This window comes from Lissotriton helveticus, chromosome 11, assembly GCF_964261635.1.
Source record: "Lissotriton helveticus chromosome 11, aLisHel1.1, whole genome shotgun sequence".
NCBI lineage: Eukaryota > Metazoa > Chordata > Amphibia > Caudata > Salamandridae > Lissotriton > Lissotriton helveticus.
Window position 1 is genome coordinate 725,545,856 of NC_136072.1, and position 18,875 is coordinate 725,564,730.

Here is an 18,875-nt window from a genome sequence, read left to right on the forward strand (position 1 = left end):
CCCACCCAAAGACAACCTTACCTTTTCTCAACAAATCATGGATATGATCTCAACAAATTCCGGACGGCAGCTCACCCAAATATACCTTGGCGACTTCAACCTCCACTGGAACGATCACAATGACGCGATGGTAAATAGTCTTAAAAGTTTCCTCAATGCCCTTGACCTCACCCAAATATGCAACAGCCCGACCCACAAGAAAGGCTCCACCCTCGACCTTATCATCTCCAAAGAGGACTCTATCCAACTAGAGTCTATCTAACCTTGTGACTGGTCAGATCACCATACTGTCACATTCTTCATCAATGTAAAAGTGAAATCTAACCCGGCTCAATCCGCTAAACCCAAAGTCTGGAAAAGAGACCTGAAAAAGCTCAACCCAAGCTCTCTGTCTCCTAACAGCTGCAATCTCCTACTACCACCGCCCGGCGTTGAGGACGTTCAAACATTGACTGACCACTACCTCAATGCTATGTCCACAATAATAAATGAGGCGGCACCTATGCGGTTAAAAAGAGTCTCAACTAAAATGTCCAACCCATGGTATAACGGAAGTCTCAATGAGGACAGACGAGACATGCGAATGGCAGAACGCACCTGGAGATCAGCTCCCTCTGCACTGCACCTAAAAACGCTGAAGAAAAAGAGAAACGCCTATTTCAGGAAAATAAAACGCTCAAAACTAGACTTCTTCAGCCTCCAGCTGGACCAAGCAAAAAACCGTCCGAGAAAACTGTTTGAGCTAATCAAAACACAATCCAAGGAACAACCCCAACCACTCAGCACTGTACGCGAAGCTCCCTCCTGTGAAGAATTCTCCGCTTTCTTTACCCAAAAAACTGACAACATAAAGAGTGATCTCCTCGCGGACGCAAGCCTCTATTCCAAACCACACTGCATAGCACCCACTGAACCAAAAAACAATGCTACATGGTCATCCTTTGGCACATACTCTGAAGAGGAAATTGGCAAACTGCTCAGCACCTTGAAACCATCCAATCACCTAACAGATCCCCTTCCTGCTAACGCTGTAAAAGACTTTGCCCCTTTGCTTCTCCCACTCTGGACCAGAATTATTAACGGCTCACTTCAACAAGGAACCATACCCGACTCCCTCAAAGTTGGACAAGTCACACCCTTACTAAAGAAACCTACAGCAGACCCCTCTGATCTGAACAATTATCGTCCCATCACTAATATCCCCACTCTCGCCAAACTGCTGGAAAAATGCGTACAACTACAATTGACTAAACACATTGAACAATTTGATCTCCTCAATCCTCATCAATCAGGTTTCCGAGCAGGACACAGTACAGAAACTGCTATGACTCACATAATTGACGACGCACTTCAAATGCTAGACCAAAACGACACCTGCCTCCTCATCCTTCTTGATCTCTCTTCAGCATTCGACACCGTTAAACATGAGAACTTACTCGAACTATTAAGCACTAGAAGGGGATTATCTGGAACTGTTCTCAAATGGTTCACTTCCTTCCTTCACAACAGATCGCAGAAGTTCAAGAGCAACAATCTGATGTCATCGCCTATACCGGTAACACTGGGCGTCCCCCAAGGATCCTCTCTATCCCCAACTTTGTTCAACTTAGTGATGGAACCTCTAACCTCCTTGCTACAAGCATCCAACTTACACTTTCACATGCACGCCAATGACACCCAACTATATCTCAAATTACAATCCCCCAAAGACATTCTGCTCCTGAACTCAACTATCAGAAGCACCCAATCCTGGCTAGCCGATCATCATCTCAAACTCAATGCTTTGAAAACAGAGTTCCTTCTGATATCACCTACATCGAAGATCTCCACCACTCAAAGTTGGCTTAAACACCTTACTGCACTCAATGTCGAACCCACCATCGTGGACTCAGCAAAATCTTTAGGCATAACCCTCGACACCAATCTCAGCATGCAGCAACACATCAACAAGGCTACTAAGGGAGCGAATTTCCAAATCAATACCCTGAGGAAACTTAAAGCATTCCTCCCAGCCAATGACTTCCAAACCGCAGTACAATCACTAGTCATCCCTCGAATAGAATATGGCAGCGTCGCCCTCTGCGGACTCCCGCTAACTACTACCGCACCTCTAAGAGCTTCTCTAAACGCTGCAGCGAGGCTCATAACTGGGTCAAAAAAGCACTCTCATATTACACCTGACTTAAAATCCCTGAACTGGCTGCCTTTTGAAGCCAAAATACATCTGAAAATCGCCTGCATGGCACACAAGGCGATACACCTGAACTCTCCTGGCTACCTCACGCAGAAGTTGACAATTTCTGGCGGCGCTAGAAAAACTAGAGGCACAAACAATCTTCTGCTGAAGCCTCGTAGATTCCGGAAGGAAAAAACATATAAACGCTCCTTCTCAGGAATGGCACCCAGAATCTGGAACTCACTCCCCCCCGAAACTAGGCTCATCTCTTCCACTACACTGTTTAAGAAAGAAGTAAAAGCTATCCTCATGGCAAAAAACACCTGAACTGTTAAGTAGGTCACCTTAAGAAAAGGCACCGATCTGTATTATTTGTCTGACCCCCGTTGCACATATGCATTATTTGTATTAGTGATTCACTGATTTACATGCTGGCTGTGCCCTCAGTTATTTGTATTTTATGCTCCCCAGACTTAATTGTTTTGATTATGTTCCCTCATGTACCCTTTCTGTGTAAAGCGCTCTGATATCTGCAAAGATCTTGTCCGCGCTATATAAAACTTTCAAAATAAAAATAAATAAATAAATAAACGATGCCCCCTTTGTAACTCAAAATACCCGCACATCGATGTACACCTGGTGTGCAACAAGTGCTTATCACCAGACCACAACGAGGACAACTGTCTAGATTGTGCTCGGTTCCGGTCAAAGAAGACGCTTCGGCTCCGACGTGCAGCGAGACAAACAATGACAAAGCCAGCGCCCGACCCGGGTGAATATCTTCGACGAAGACGACGATGAGGTCGTCGAGACTGAGGATCCAGATCAGCCGTCGGATCCAGGTTCAGACCACGACTCCAACTACTATGGAGACGACCAAGAACACGTCGATGAAGATGAAAACGTCGACGAGGTAAGGGACGACGTGTCCCCCATCAGAGCCGTCGATAACGACTCGAGTGATGAACCAGGCCCATCAGTGGGTACTGGGCCCATAAAAGACACTCAAAAACTTTCAGAGGCTCAGGTCGAGGCATCGCCGAAAGGCCTTAGCCAAGATCATGACAAACATTCTATAGCCCCGCGTGTTGGCCCGGCTAAGAATATCTCACACGAGCCATCGGTCGCCCTACAGAAAGCGAAACCGAAAGCTATCGAGCAGAAAACTTAACCGAAACTGCTGAAGACAGCCTTCGGATCGACGAGTGCAAACACATCGGAACCGACGTCGAAAAAAAGTGTCGACGACCCAGCGAGGTCAACCACAAGGGGTGTCGAGCCGAACATTGGTGCGCTAAAGTCCATCGCTAAATGCAAGTGCGTCGAACCGACGAGGTCGGCGTCGACGGACAGCGACACAAACAAAGGACTCAAGTCTCAAAAGGCCCTCGAACCGAGGCACCGAGTCGAAAAACAACAGCTCGTCAAAGCCCTCGAGCTGAAATCCAAGGACGCCTTGACGGAGCAAGTCGAATCGAGGAAAAGGAGCGCCCCTCCGACGCAACAAGCACCAAAGTCGACGCAAGGCCAAAAGTACGACGACAGGGCAAAATACGTCGGTCCCATATCGACGCCGGCCCCAAAGCCGCCGATAAAATTCGGACTGCCCCCAACAGCACGGCCTAAGGCATTCGATCCGAAAAAAGGGATCGAACCACCCAAACCTGTGTAACTTGGGAAAAAGAGTCATCCTCTAGAAGCGGACGTTCTGTACCAGGAGCCCTCCTATGATGATCAGTCTAAGCTCCATATCGACGCCGACAACGGCACACTTACTATTTATCAAAGGAAGATCAGGTCGGAAAATCCTATGGAATCATATAAAATTCCACTAAAAAAGAAAAGGGATTCTTCCACATCGCCACATCGCCACATCGCCTGTCCTTTTTGAAAGTGTACAGTACCCCGGCCAGGACACTTCTGCATACTCACCCACACGCTCTAATGAGGAGATGGGGTATGACTATGATGAACAGTATAATTACCCTGCAGACACTGATCAAGATGACCAGGCTCAAACTTGGACAGACCCTATTGACCAGGGGGAGTCACAACCTATCCCTGATACTCCTTCTTATCCTGTAAAAACTTCGCCAACGGAGGATACAGCGCATTAATAGAGAGGGCAGCACATAATCATGATGTGGACATGCATGCTGACCCAATTGAGGAGGATTTCCTGTTTGACACTTTCTCTCCACTTCAGAGAAATCAGTTAAAACATTGCCAATGTTAAAGGGCGTCCTCAAACACGCAGGAGACATTTTTAAGGAGACCACAAGAGCAAGGGTGATTAACCCCCGAATTGAAAGAAAATACAGACCGGCGCCTGTGGACCCTACATACATTGAGGGACAGTTGCCGTTGGACTCTTTGGTGGTATCCAATGCTCGTAAACGAGCCAACTCCCAAACTACTGGTGATGCTCCTCCTCCAGACAAAGAGTCTAAAGTGTTAGAAGCTTCTGGCAAAAGGGTGGCTGCACAAGCAGCTAACATCTGGAGAATTTCCAACACACAGGCCCTATTAGCCAGATATGATGGGGCACATTATGACACAGAGCAACTGCTACAACATTTGCCTGATGCCTACAAGGAAGGAGCAGAAACACTAATACAGGAAGGGAAACTAATATCCAACGCTTTCATTAAATGTGCGCTGGACGTAGCAGACAGTACAGCCAGGGCCATCAACACCAGTGTCATGCTCAGAAGGCATGCTTGGTTGCGTATCTCAGGATTCAAACCGGAGATTCAAACCACATTATTAAATCAGCCGGTAAACCCTAATTTTTTTATTTGGCCCTGATGTGGACTCAATCTTAGAAAAGATTAAAAAAGACACCGAGACATCCAAATCTATGGGGGCCTTGCAGTCACAGCAATTCAGAGGAGGTTCCTTTCGTCGCTCCAATAACAGAGGAGCTTTAAGAGGCCAGGCATCCCAGCAAACTCAATACAATAAGGGGAACACGCAAACCACCTATAATAAAACAAACAGAGGTGGATACCGTGGCAACAGCAGTAAAGGCAGAGGACGAGGGAATAACAACACCAGATCCTCCGCCAATACTAAGCAGTGACGCCTTGTCCCGGACCATATAACACCAGTCGGGGGCAGATTACAACAGTTCCTGCCAGTCTGGGAAAGCATTACCACAGACAGGTGGGTGAGACAACTCATTCGGTATGGTTATTGTCTAGAGCTAACATCCACTCCACCCAACATACCCCCAAAACACCGTCCTATGTCCGCAGAGCACATAGACTTATTGCAGCAAGAAGTTATCAGCATGCTGCAAAAAGGGGCCATAGAACTCGTCCCTATACAGGAACAGGGTACAGGGGTGTACTCTCTGTACTTCTTAATCCCCAAAAAGGACGGGTCTCTCAGGCCAATACTAGTCCTCAGGCCCCTAAACCAATACATCTTGTCAGAACACTTTCACATGCTCACTTTACAGCAAGTTCTACCATTACTCAGTCAGGGAGACTTCCTCGCTACCCTAGACTTAAAGGATGCGTATTTCCACATACCAATACATCCAGCTCACAGAAAGTATCTCGGGTTTACCATCCAAAATCAGCACTACCAGTTCAAGGTACTGCCTTTCGGGGTGACAACAGCCCCCAGGGTGTTTACCAAGTGCCTAGCGACAGTGGCTGCACACCTACGGAGAAACCATATTCACGTCTACCCCTATCTGGACGACTGGCTCATCCAAGCACGGTCATCCCATCAATGTGCCAGCCACGTGTCCCGCACTATTCACCACCTACACAGCCTCGGATTCTCATTAAACTACCCAAAGTCTCATCTTCAGCCCGCCCATGTAAAACAGTACCTGGGAGCAACAATAGACACTCTGGCGGCAAAAGCGCAGCCCAACTCAGCAAGAATCAACAGCATTCTGTTGCTAATTCAGAAATTCAGACCCCAACACTCGCTCACAGCAAAGGTGTTTATGCAGTTGATAGGCATGATGGCCTCCTGCATCTTCATAGTCCCTCATGCACGACTACACATGCGTCCGCTTCAGGAGTGCTTAGCACGTCAGTGGAACCAGGCTCAGGGACAATTGAAGGACCTAGTGTTGGTGACCGGTCGCGCATACAGCTCTCTGCATTGGTGGAACCCACAAAACCTTTGCAAGGGACGACCGTTCCAAGATCCTGTACCACAAATAGTGCTGACGACGGACACATCTCTCCTAGGATGGGGAGCGCATGTCCTCCATTACACAGTGCAGGGTCTATGGACGACACAGCAAAAACAGATGCACATCAACCTGCTGGAACTGATGGCAATCTTTATGGCAATGAAAGCTTTCAAGGTACACTCGTGCAACAAAGTCGTGTTAGTCCGGACGGACAACATGACTGCCATGAACTACATACAGAAGCAGGGGGGACACACTCTCCACGGTGGTCCCATCTAGCGCAAAGCATGTGGAAGTGGGACATTCAGAGAAACATCTTCCTCATGGCGGAACACCTCCCAGGCAGGGACAACCAGATGGCGGACCTGCTCAGCAGACACAGCCACCAGATGCACGAGTGGGAGATGCATCCCTCAGTGCTGCAACCGTACTTCCAGCGGTGGGGTCACCCAGACATAGACCTGTTCGCCACAAGGGAAAATGCAAAATGCCAAAGCTTCGCCGCCAGGTTTCCACATCCGCAGTCTCAGGGCAATGCGATATGGATGAACTGGTCAGGCAAGTTTGCGTACGATTTTCCCCCAGCCCTGCTCATACCACTAGTGGCACGCAAACTGCGACAACACTCAATGACACTGATCCTAGTTGCTCCAACATGGGCGCGGCAACCATGGTACACCGCGTTCCTAGAACTTCCCGTGGTTCCTCATCAAAGGCTGCGGCTAACACCCAGTCTTTTAACGCAGAGCCATGGCGACATTCAGCACCCAGATCCGCAACAGTTGAACCTTGCGATCTGGCTCCTGAGGTCATAGTTTGGTTACCTAAACTTGCCTCCCGACTGTTTGAATATTATCAAGGAGGCAAGGAGACCTACAACCAGAGCATGCTATGCAGCGAAGTGGAAACGATTTGTCATCTATTGTAACAATGACATAAATCCGCTAGATGCATCTACTCAAAACATCATATGTTACCTCTTACATTTACACAGATGCAATCTGGCTTACAGCTCCATTTGTATACATTTAGCTGCAGTGGCAGCTTATCTTCAGAACAGGCAGCACCTTTCACTCTTCAGAGTACCTGCTATTAAAGCTTTCCTAGAGGGACTCAAACGAATCATTCCTCCAAGACACCCACCTTGACCCGTCTGGAACCTCAACGTGGTTCTTACCAGACTAATGGGTCCACCTTTTGAACCTCTACACTCCTGTGAGATACAATTCCTAAAGTGGAAAGTGGCTTTTCTAGTGGCGATTACATCACTCAGAAGAGTTAGTGAGCTGCAAGCCCTAACTATTCAGGAGCCAGTCATACAAATTCACGCTAATAGGGTAGTGCTGCGAACTAACCCTAAATTCATGCCAAAGGTGGTGTCCCAGTTTCACATCAATCAAGCTATAGAACTGCCAGTATTCTTCCCTAATCCAGATTCCATGGCAGAAAGAGCTCTACATACCCTAGACGTTAAAAGAGCTCTCCTGTACTCTATAGACAGAACGAAACTTTTCAGAAAGACTAAGCAACTGTTTGTTGCCTTTTCACCACAGCACAAAGGCAACCCCATTTCCAAGTAAGGTATAGCTAGATGGATTGTTAAGTGCATACAAATCTGTTATCAAAAAGCTAAACGCACATTAACAGTTCCCCCAAGAGCGCATTCAACACGCAAGTTAGGGGCATCCATGGCTTTCCTAGGAAACATTCCTCTAGAAGACATATGTAGAGCAGCCACATGGACTACCATACATACATTTACCAAACACTACTGCGTAGATGTACACTCCAAACAGCAAGCAGCTGTAGGACAGGCTGTACTCAAAACTCTTTTTTCAAACTGCTGCAGCTGGCACGGGCAACCGCCGCTAGGAGGAGACTGCTATACATTCTATGCATAAGATGTGAATTCGATTCAGAAAAGGGGGTGGTGATGAACAGAGTGCCTGAATTAAGCAGACCACTCTTACCCAGTCCACAGATCAGGGCTTGATCCATCACCGTTTTTTAGCTCACTGCACCATCCCCTTTTCTGAATCATTTTGTCCACCATAAGCGTGGAAGGGTATACTCAGACATGAGTCCCTTGCTCACTGCTCCATCAGGATTCAAGCAAGCCGGGCCGACGACGCCTGAAATGGCAGAAACCGGTCCCCGGAAGCTTGTCTCCTTTCTGGTGAAGAATTGGCTTGGTAGTTTGGTCTGCCCTGTTCCCATGATGCACTGGGCCAGGGACAGACTAATTTGCATATAGCCAGGTTCTGAGCTGGGATGGGGCAGTGAGCTAAATAACGGTGATGGATCAAGCCCTGATCTTTGGACTGGGTAAAAGTGGTCTGCTTAATTCAGACACTCTGTTCATCACCACCCCCTTTTCTGAATCATTTTGTCCACCATAAGCGTGGAAGGGTATACTCAGACATGAGTCCCTTGCTCACTGCTCCATCAGGATTCAAGCAAGCCGGGCCGACGACGCCTGAAATGGCAGAAACCGGTCCCCGGAAGCTTGTCTCCTTTCTGGTGAAGAATTGGCTTGGTAGTTTGGTCTGCCCTGTTCCCATGATGCACTGGGCCAGGGACAGACTAATTTGCATATAGCCAGGTTCTGAGCTGGGATGGGGCAGTGAGCTAAATAACGGTGATGGATCAAGCCCTGATCTTTGGACTGGGTAAGAGTGGTCTGCTTAATTCAGACACTCTGTTCATCACCACCCTCTTTTCTGAATCATTAAGATGTGAATTCAGCAGCCCACATGCATCGAACGGAATATGCTACTTACCAGTATGTATCTGTTCTTGGCATGTAGAGCTGCTGACATTCACATCGCCCTCCCTCCTCCCCGGTGCCTGTCGCAGCTGTAGCACTCAGAATTAATCTCTAGCATGGACATCACTTACTGTATCATACTCCATCCCTGCCACAATGGCGAAAAACAATCTGAGGATGGAGAGGATGCTCATGCGCACTGTAGTCCAGGGGAGGAGCCACCTATCTCGTGATACTTCGAAGACTCTTCCAGGACAACAATGTGCAATCATCCGGACCCAACACTAGGCGGCGATCTATGCATAAGATGTGAATGTCAGCAGCCCTACATGCCAAGAACAGATGCATACTGGTAAGTAGCATATTCCTTTACCTGCTTCTTGGTGGCCTTGAAGTGCGTTAAAGAATACGAGTCACAGGCTGAGGGGGTCGTGTTTGGACCCAAGGCACCACATACAGGTGTCATGTGAGCAATTTAGGGCATTTTCTTGTGGCACCTGGCGCTAAAATCTTAGTACGAGATATTTAACCAATTCGCTGTCAAAAACTGAGGCATTTCGTCTGTGTGACACCAAGAAGAGTTCCAGACCTGTGTCAAGGAGCTGGGAAAAAACAATAGGTAAAGCCAGGGTGTTTGGAATCTTACATATTCTTTGCCTTTAACGACACCCTAATGGAAAATATCCTGTTATGAACAGGTACCCATTCTAAACTCTAAAATCTGATAGCTGTGCTGTGGACTGTTGAATGACTGCCATAAAAGTGACATTAACTGGTCAAAGATTTTACCATGGCAAGTTTAAAAAAAATCATCTCAATTATTTGGCCTTTGCAGATCTGCCTTTCTGAGAGATCTCAAATTGAGATCTGATTGGCTGCCACCACATTACCAACGATGGGGCGGCAGCCATCCTAAGGCTCAGTCCTGAGTAATGAAAAAACACAAAAAATAGAGATTAGGGGGCAGGATATGGATACCCTGCTGCTGTACTCCCTCCCCCACCCCTGCTCTCTAGGGGTCAAAAAGGTTTTTACAAAAAATATTTTCCACTAATCCATAAAGGATCCGCGAATTCACAGAAAAATGTATTAAAAATATTAAACTCTGGCACCCATGCTACAAAAGAAAGTCCACCCCGGGGACACAGTTGTTGCCTTGTCTGCAGGAGCATGGGCAGTGAAGGTATGTCTTCTTCCACCTGGTGGGAGCTTTATAAATGCTCCCACTGTGTGGGAGCAGACGTGGGTCTACGCGCGCTCTTACAGGAAAAACAGTTTGCTCCAGCCCGGAAGGCGCAGTAAAAAACATCCCGGTCAGAAGCATTGATTCCTCCCTTTGACTTGAGATGGATGCATGCGGGACCGTAGGACTCTTGCTGAGGTCCCAAACAGTGTATGGTGAGGGAGCTCCAGGTGAGCACTGGGGCACCTACGTAAGGCCCTGGGTCTACTAAAGGCTTGGTGAGAGGGGGACCATGAGCCCCCCCATTAAAAAAAAAAAAAAAAGGCCCAGGGAGGGAGGGGAGAGGTAGAGGGAGCCACTATTTGTGCGGGGAGCCATATTCTCCCTTCCCTTTAAATACATGGTTAGGCTCCTGGGATTGGGGCCCCTGGCATCACTATTGTCTCCGGGAGGAGAGCCATGTGCCCCCTCACATTAAAATGATACAAAATGACCCAGGGATGGGGTCCCCGAGACCAGAAGAGGCCCTAGGAGAGGGGTTGTGTGCCCGCCTTCACTTAATTAAATAAAACATCCCTGGTGGATGGAGTCCCTGGGGCCCTAAAGACTTGAGGAAGGTGGCCGAGCATGTCTCGTATTCACTGCTCCAAGAAGAAGCTCCCCATAATGCCCCCGGGCATTTTACAATAGCATACTTTCATGGTTGTGGTGCCTCTAGAAAAGGCAGTGTAACCACCAAGCATGTTGTTTTAATGCTGAAGGGCGTGTATCAGTCCCCAACACCATTAAAAAAAATAATAATAATTCTTCTGAGTCATTGAATCCGTGACCCGAGGAGAACTTGCCATATTTCTGGTTTTAGGTCTCGGCTTGGTACCGCATGCGCTGTATGTGCTGTCTCAGCGAGACTTAATGTAATCTGTATGTTGGGTTAAATTTAATGTCATTTGTCTTTCCGCTTCCTATTGGCTTAGTTGTGGTATTGTTGTTGGTATCTCCTTTTCTGTTGGCTGTTCGGGATTTCCTAACTTCCGTGTAGTCCCGATACAGCGGTGCTTAACTACTGTGTAATTTCACTCTGCTTGCACTTCTTTCAGTGCCATCTGTTTTTCAAGCTGTAGCTGCCATCTCACCCCCTCCCATTCCCCCTTGATTCTTCTGGCGCACGGCCTCAGGCATGTCAAATCTGCCCGGAGACGTTGGTGGTTTATGGTTGATTTCTGTTCGATAAGGAAGTGTTTTGAATACAGTGTCTCTGGCTCGCTGTTCTACGGCTCTTAACTTACAACCGGATCGATCCGGTGAAACATCAGAGCTAAGTCGGAAATGCGACATCAACCCGTACACACACGTTGAACAGTGAACAGCGCAAACATTGACTACTGAAATCGATTTAAGAAACTCACAGTAATAATGATTCTATAATTGAGGAGCTGTCTAGCTTTTCCATTTTTTCAAATGTGTTTGTCAGGAAAAATAAACATCATAGTGTCAGCTGCGCGACTTGAAAATGGGGCATGTTTAATGTCTCAAATCTGTGCCTGTTTTATTTGAAGGGCTTCGGTTCTGACAAAAAAACACGTTTCCTCAATCTTCCCGCATTAGCATTTGGTGTTGCCGTGCCGGTCAGCTGGCGGCTTTCAAAGTGACTTTTTTTTTTTGCTGTATTGTTGTGCACCCCGGTTCCTTTCACTAATTGGTTCAAATGTAAAGTGCAGGGCTAATGACACGGCAGACAGCAGGCGTGCTTCCTCCGGCTCCAAGCAAGCACATCACGCTTATAGCAGTCCCACCACAAATTATGTGCGTAGTAAACATATAATACACAATAACTAATTTTTATATAGCTTTCCCACCGCAAAGTGCTGTAAATAAATACAGGTGTCATCATTACATAATTAAAAATAATTTCATGTTTCTCGGATTACCTCCTTTTAATGGTGAAAGGATGAGTTGGCCTTGCTAGCATTTTAACTTGTGATTTTGCGATTACAGCACAAGGGCACTCCTAGTACAGACGTGTAATATATCACACGTCACAGTTCAGGGGCCTACACAGCAGCAGTGCTGCCGGTGAACCTTACTAGGTGACTCCACTTGCTGTTTTACCACTGCAGCCTCCAGATCACCATGCCAGGGCACTCCAGCCCTGACATGCAGCTCCCCAAGCCCTCGGTCAGCCGGTGCCCCATCGGCTGCACCCCTAGCACCTCAGCACTTGGTCTGCGCAGCTCTGCCAGTACACCTCAGTCATGACTGCCAAGGCCCAGAGCAGCAATGTGATCCAGACACAGCTGTGCCACTGCACCTGCTGCACCCCTTGCTATTCCAACTCCCTCAATGCACCTAAGTCCACCCGTGGCACTCCCTGTTCCATCACTGGGACTGGCATAATATGCAGTCAGTGCATCTCTGTCCTGACCGTGCCACTGTTCCCTCTAGAGCCCAGGCACAGATCAGTCAATACACCTCAGCGCATCTGCACCCATCTTATTCCAGCATTAGACAGCCTTTCCTTTCCATTCGCTTCAGTCCCATCCTCCCACCACACCACCCTTGCGGTGCCTCATAAAAAGCATCACATTTTTTAAGGTGGAGTTTGTACACTATGACTACTTATTTTGTAACTCTGTTGTTGTGTTCTAAGACTTTACCACCCTGCCTCATTGAAACTATAAACTGTCCCATATGGCGCTCAGTAAAATCTTACGAGCTGCTTAATGCTTAGTAACATGTGCTTGTGAAATTTTGTTTTAGTATGTTATGTTTGTGTGTACTATTTTATCTTTCATACTCACTGTATGCTTTTCTTTATTCTTTGTGTGTTTTAACCTCTTAATCGTTTTTCTGTAGATTTTGATTTTTCTCCTTTTTTAAATGGTATCTGTTGTTTTCTATTCTTTCCTGTTCTTCGTTTTTCTTCTATCATTTCTCTTTCTGTTTAGCTTCTTTTCCTCACATTTCTATTAATTTCCTTTTTCATTCTTTTATTTTATGAATCTTTTGTTCACAGCTTATATTCAGTTTGTCCTCCTTTCCATTTATTTCCCCTTTCTCTTTGTTGCTTCCTTGGTTTTGTTTCATTTGTTTCCCCTTTGTCAGTTCATTTTATTTCATTTCTGTAACGGTTCTAGTCTTTCCTTTCCCTCATAATAGTTTTTTTTATTCATTTATTTGTTTATCTTTTTAGTCTTCTTTCCTGTTTATCTTCCATTTTCAATTCTCTTGTTGTTTTATTTCCTTCTCTTCCTTCTGCATCTCTCTTCCAGGGCCCCCTTCTGTTTTTTTGTTTTTTAATTCTTTTTTTTGCTTTCTTTTAATTTAACTTCCTTCTTTCTTCTCCTTTTGTTTTTCTGCTTACCTAATACTCTTTTTCCATTTCACTTCCTTTCACCAGAGGCTTCTATTCAAAATAGCACTGGTCACGTGTCATAATTATCATAGAACTTAACGTTTAAGGACAAATTAATGGCATCGTTGTCACGCTCAGGACCCACAGGCTGCACTGCTCCTAGCCACAGCATTTCCATTCACCAGTGGCACGTGAAGTAATAGTAGATGTTGTTGCACCCAGGATAATGTGCTGCATGGCTAAATACTTATAAGGTCCCAAAGGTGAGACCTATTGGCTATGCCAATGCTTGTTTAAAGTACTCCTAGTTCAGACTTTATTCATTTCAACTGGCATGAAAGGCCCTCTTGTGGTTGTTTTTATGGTTGCATTTAATTGGCTAAAAAAAGTTAAATGAAAGACTAGTTGATTTTTTTATTCAAATAAAAAATACACCTATTCTTCTAATATATGCTCACCCCTTGACAGAGCCATTAGGGCCGCTTTTTATTGTTTGGTGTTGTCTCTGATAAAGTCAGTGAGTGTTCCTGAGCAGAGCCAGGTTGTGCCAGCCCAACTACACACACTGCATGCCAGAATGGAATGTGTGGCGTAGGATTGGCTGCCTGGCTGGACATGGCCAGGCCCTGCTGTCCACTCCACCTGCATACAGAGTCTGGCCGTGCGTGGCGGTGGGGTGGCTGTCCGCAGGGAGTTGGAAGTAGGGACTGGCCAGACCTTCAGCCAACACCATGTCACGTGTGGCAGGTGTTGGCTTTATGTATGGTTATAAAACATTACTTTGTTAAGAAAATTCTAGAAATTCAGTGAAAAAAAACAAAGGTTAAAGTGAAATAGTTCAAAATAGGAATAATATCTCACTTTACAATAAAAAAAAACTTAAAGTAACGTAATAGTTAAGTGAAAATGTCAGTTAAAACATAACATTTTAAATTTACAAAACCACTAAAATCCACCAGTTAAAGTTCTCAAGTAGCTATAACTTGTGCCCTAAGATAGCTATAACTCTCGCCATGCACTAATTACCCCACGTATTACTTCACTCATGACATGATCTATGACATAATTGATACCAAAGGGGATGATGGACGAAGCATTGAACATTGCAAGCACTCGCCCCCAGTCAACTGATCTGGGTTTAATCTATCCTCATTCTTTAGCTCACTCGGCCACCCCAGTTCAGACATGGCCATATGCAAACCAGTCTGACCCTGTGCCTCAAGGGGACAGTACAGCCCGAACTGCCAAGCCATGTCTTCCCTGGACCGGGAACAAGCATCCTGGGACCGGTTTCTGGCTAATCACCCGTTCCGTTGACGCTTCCAAGCTACGCCCTTCGCACAGGACCGCGATCCATGCCCACAATCGCAACAACCGCACCCGCCGCCCACACTGGAAGGCGATCCCTGCAGACAATCGCAACAACCACACCCGTCGCACATGCACCCCTCTGTCGGATCTCGACATTCTCAACCTCCTCCGCTCCTACGACCCAGCTCCCCTAAACGACACAACCGCCACGCACCTCCCCATTCCCACGATACACTAAAAATTCCGTAGACCCCACCCACTAAACAACAGAATCTCCGTCCTGAATAACCTTAGAGAAGTCCCCCTCTCTCTAGTACCCTCTACCTCCCCTGACACACCCCGTCTCAAATGCACACTCCTCAACTGTAGATCGGCTCCTAGACACTCCTCCGCCATCGCCGATCTCATCCTATCATTGGACCTTGACCTAATCATCTTGACTGAAACCTGGCTAACTGAATCTTCCACACCTATAATGGACATCCTGGTTCCCCCCAACTACCGCACCATTAGGCTCGACAGGTCTGGCAAGATAGGTGGTGGAATTGCATGCATATACAGGAACAACCTCTGTTCTGAAAGTCTCCGCACCTTCCCTACCCCCCCCAACGTCATGTGAATACATTTGCCTCGATATTATCAGTGAAGGCAAACCGATATGCTCTCTTCACGGCATCTACCACCCACCCAGAGACAACCTTACCTTCGCCCAACAAATCATGGACATGATTTCAACTAACGCCGGACGACAGCTCACCCAAATATACCTTGGTGACTTCAACCTCCACTGGAACGATCGCAATGATGCGGTGGTAAATAGTCTCAAAAATTTCCTCAAAGCCCTGGACCTCACACAAGTATGCAACAGCCCGACCCATGAGAAAGGTTCTATCCTCGACCTCATCATCGCCAAAGAGGACGCTATTCTACTTGAATCTATCCAACCCTGTGACTGGTCAGACCATCATATCGTCACATTCTTCATCAATGAAAAAATCAAACTCAACACGACTCAATCCTCCAGACCTAAAATATGGAAAAGAGACCTGAAAAAACTCAACCCAGACTCCCTACCCCCGAACAGCCGCGACCTACTGCTCCCTCCTACGGGCGCTACAGACGTCCAATCCTTGACTGATCACTATCTAAATGCGATGACGTCAATAATTAATGAGGCTGCTCCCATGCAGCTAAAAAGAGTCTCCGCTAAAATATCCAATCCGTGGTATGACGGGAGTCTCAATGAAGATAGACGAGCCATGCGAATGGCAGAGCGCACTTGGAGAACAGCTCCATCGGCACTGCACCTGAAAAGACTGAAGAAAAAGAGAAACGCCTATTTCAGGAAAATAAAGCGCTGAAAAGCAAACTTCTTCAGCCTCCAGCTCGACCAAGCAAAAAACAGACCAAGAAAACTGTTTGAGCTAATCAGAACACAAGCCAAGGAACAACCCCAACCTATCAGCTCCTTTGACAAAGCGCCCTCTTGTGAAGACTTCGCAGCTTTCTTTACACACAAAACTGACAACATAAAGAGTGATCTCAGCATTGACGCAAGCCACTACAACACTCCCAACTGCATAACACCCACTGAACTAAAAAACAATGCTACGTGGTCATCCTTTGACACCTACTCTGAAGAAGAAATAGGCAAACTGCTCAGTACCTTGAAACCGTCCAATCACCTCACGGATCCCCTCCCTGCCAACGCTGTCAAAGACTTCACCCCATGGCTCCTTCCACTGTGGACTAAAATTATCAACAGCTCGCTACAGCAAGGATACATCCCTGACTCCCTCAAAGTTGGACAAGTCACACCTTTACTAAAGAAACCTTCCGCCGACCCATCCGACCTAAACAACTACCGTCCCATTACCAAAATTCCCACTCTCGCCAAACTATTGGAAAAATGTGCACAACTGCAGCTGACTAAACACATTGATCAGTTTGATCTCCTCAACGCTCATCAATCAGGCTTCCGAGCAGGACACAGTACTGAAAGTGCTATGACCCACATAATTGATGACGCGCTACAAATGCTAGATCAAAATGATACCTGCCTCCTCATCCTTGATCTCTCATCAGCATTCGACACCGTTAAACATGAGCACTTACTCGAACTTTTGAACACAAGAATGGGTCTATCTGGGACTGTTCTCAAGTGGTTCACCTCCTTCTTACACAACAGGTCGCAGAAATTCAAGAGTAACAACCTAATGTCCTCGCCAATACCTGTTACGTTAGGTGTCCCTCAAGGATCCTCCCTTTCACCAACTTTGTTCAACCTAGTTATGGAACCCCTCACCACCTTGCTACAAGCATCCAATGTACTTTTTCACATGTACGCAGATGACACCCAATTATATCTCAAACTACAATCTCCCAATGACATTTTACTCCTGAACTCAACAATCAGAAGCACCCAATCCTGGCTTGCCAATAACCATCTCAAACTCAATGCCCTGAAAACAGAGTTCCTTTTGATCTCACCTCCCGCGAAGATCTCTACTTCCCAAACGTGGCTTAAACAGCTAACTGCACTCAATGTCCTACCCACCATCGTGGACTCAGCAAAATCTCTGGGCATAACTCTCGACTCCAATCTCAACATGCAGCATCATATCAGCAAGGCTACTAAAGGTGCGAACCTCCAAATCAATACACTGAGGAAACTGAAACCCTTCCTACCAGCCAAAGACTTCCAAACTGCGGTACAAGCACTAGTAATCCCGCGAATTGAATACGGCAGCATCGCCCTCTGCGGTCTCCCACTAACCACTACTGCACCCCTAAGAGCCTCTCTAAACGCTGCAGCAAGACTCATCACTGGGTCAAAAAAAACACTCGCATATCACCCCCGACTTGAAAGCCCTGAACTGGCTGCCTTTTGAAGCCAGAATACATCTGAAAATTGCCTGCATGACACATAAGGCTATACACTTGAGTTCTCCCGGATACCTCAATCAGAAGCTGTCAATCTCTGGCGGCTCTAGATACACTAGAGGCACAAACAATCTACTGCTAAAACCTCGAAGATTCAGGAAGGAAAAAACGTATAAGCGCTCTTTCTCAGGAATGGCACCCAGGATCTGGAACTCACTCCCTCCTGAAACAGGGCTCATCTCCTCAATCACACTTTTTAAGAAAGAAGTAAAAGCTCTTCTCATGGCCAAATACACTTGAGCTTTCAACTTGAAACTATAAAGGATCGGCACCGATCTATATTACCCAGCTCGATCCCGATGACTTTGTGTTTTTTCCTGTATTATTCTGCTACATCCCTACGAATATGTGTTTTACCTTTATTATTGTTTCCACCTACTATTATGACTATGTACTTGCATTATTGTTTCACCTGTACTATTATGCTCCCTCACGTATTCTTTCTTTTGTTTGGTATTCCCTGCTCTGTAAAGCGCTCTGATATCTGCAAAGATCTTGTTCGCGCTATATAAAACTTTCAAAATAAAAAATAAAAATAAAATCGGCCGTCATCAGACAGGCTAGCTTGAATCCAGTGGCATAGTGAGCAAGGGACCCACGTCTGGGCATACCCTGCAAACTTAGGGCGTATCAATGAATGTATGACATTGTTCTGCATTCTGTCCATCAACTGTTGTTTTCGTATTTGTCACCCAGAGTGGGACGGGTATGCCCAGACGTGGTTCCCGTGCTCTCCATGCCACTGGAATCAAGCTATCCTGGCTGATGAGGGCTGAAAGCCCGAAACCGGTCATAGGATGCTTGTTTCCAGTTCAGGGAGGACCTGACTTGGCAGTTCGGGCTGGACTGTACCCATGAGGCACAGGGTCAAGACTCCAGAACAATTCTTTGTTGCCTACCCTCTTGCACTCGCACAGATTGTTTAAAGAAAATCTTAAGACTATTTGGTATTCAACTACCACATAGATGCATAGCCTGTCTTTC

General features: G+C 46.5%; 1 protein-coding gene across 3 annotated transcripts in view; it reads left to right on the forward strand.

Annotated features, from left to right (window-relative positions):
- CDCA2 (cell division cycle associated 2) overlaps positions 1 to 18,875 on the forward strand; it is a 484,453-nt gene that overhangs the window by 250,776 nt on the left and 214,802 nt on the right. The gene's annotated exons all lie outside the window — the stretch shown is intronic.